The sequence below is a fragment of the Ips typographus genome, linkage group LG12 (assembly GCF_016097725.1).
Source record: "Ips typographus isolate SLU linkage group LG12, UJ_Ityp_2.0, whole genome shotgun sequence".
In the NCBI taxonomy this organism is placed as follows: Eukaryota; Metazoa; Arthropoda; class Insecta; order Coleoptera; family Curculionidae; genus Ips; species Ips typographus.
Genome location: NC_138433.1, coordinates 10,569,556 through 10,571,679, shown reverse-complemented (window position 1 = coordinate 10,571,679; position 2,124 = coordinate 10,569,556).

The following is a 2,124-nucleotide window of genomic DNA, read 5'->3' as shown; positions in this document are numbered from 1 at the left end:
GAATAAATTCATCTTCAATATCCGCTACTAACACAGTGTGGTAAAACGTAATCCTTCCAAGGCAAATCTTTACTGTTATTTCTCCTAAAACTTTAGCCGATTCTCCAGTCACAGTGCGCAGGAGAATACTTCTTCGTAAAGGCTTAACTTGACTTTTATCCACAAGGTTTGACCGGATCAAAGATACTGCCGCACCGGTATCCAAAGTAAAAGTAACGTTCATCGCATCCACCTTTCCATCTACGTTCAGGCTTCCCATTGATCTACCCAGGCTTCTGATGGAGATAAATCTGGGGGCTTTGTTTTCGCTAGTCAACATTCGCCCCGTAATGTTGAACTGATGTGAACTTAGCAGCCAATTTCTAGCAGCCAATTTGGCGGAAACACCCGAATGACCAGTGGCGTCGGGTATTTTTTAAATCATCAACTAATTGCGTCAGAGGATTAGTTATGTTTATCATAACTAAATGTTTTGTCATTAATAACTGAAAAAACGTCTTGTCAGACCACTTGTTATATAATATATTTATAATATTCGAATGCTATTAATGATAAATATTCAAATGCTAATATCTCAAAATCCACACATACTAACACCTTCCAAATTTCAGGACTAATAAAGCACTACCCGAGGTAACAGAATCTGTAGAGAACAGCCCTTGGACAGCCGTCAGACATTTGTTATAACACATTGTTTATATCGGTCGATAAATATTAATATGCTAATATCTCAAAATCCACACATACTAACACCTTCCAAATTTCAGTACTAATAAAGTACTACCCGAGGTAACAGAATCTGTAGAGAACAGCCCTTGGACAGCCGTCAGACATTTGTTATAACACATTGTTTATATCGGTCGATAAATATTAATATGCTAATATCTCAAAATCCACACATACTAACACCTTCCAAATTTCAGTACTAATAAAGTACTACCCGAGGTAACAGAATCTGTAGAGAACAGCCCTTGGACAGCCGTCAGACATTTGTTATAACACATTGTTTATATCGGTCGATAAATATTCAAATGCTAATATCTCAAAATCCACACATACTAACACCTTCCAAATTTCAGGACTAATAAAGCACTACCCGAGGTAACAGAATCTGTAGAGAACAGCCCTTGGACAGCCGTCAGACATTTGTTATAATACATTGTTTATATCGGTCGATAAATATTAATATGCTAATATCTCAAAATCCACACATACTAACACCTTCCAAATTTCAGGACTAATAAAGCACTACCCGAGGTAACAGAATCTGTAGAGAACAGCCCTTGGACAGCCGTCAGACATTTGTTATAACACATTGTTTATATCGGTCGATAAATATTCAAATGCTAATATCTCAAAATCCACACATACTAACACCTTCCAAATGTAAAGGTAGTAAATGATACTCCGGCAAGTTCCCTGTATTCAATATATCTTTGCTGAATAAATCGCTTATATTTATCGTACTCTATTATGCCTACTCATACAATATAATATAGGTTGCTGTGTATACATAAAATACTTATAATAGCGAACCGATTGATGCAATACGATTAATAATAATACTTAGCTATGCATGTCAATGAACTGTTACAACTTCAACTAACTATGTTACACCTCCTTTTCCTAGAGAATGACCTTTGCTACGGCCACTTGCAAAGGGCACTTTACTAAAAAAAAAAAGGTTACTGATGCCAAGTTAATTAAAACTGTTTTAAGTTAATTTAATTACAAATTTGCAATCTTTAGTACTTAAAGCTATACACTCTCAAAATATAGTTACTTTTACGATAAAATTTTCTCTGTACCTACTACTTTTCTGACTATAGCAATAACATAAAGTATAGTCAGTGGTACTTTAACTTAACCTAACCTAAATATATTTCTATCCCAATTTGCGTATAATTCATGTGTTTTAAACAGTAAAAACCAACAATAATACCAACGACCCATTAAGATTCTGCCCACAATAAAAAAACAGTAGGAACACTAATAACTGAACACTTCGCACGTTGAACACTACCGGCACGATGAATGCTAAGAATAGTATAATATACCTATAAATTAAATGTACGTACTTTCGATATTTATAATAGTTACAATATTTACAGACAGGAATGTTTA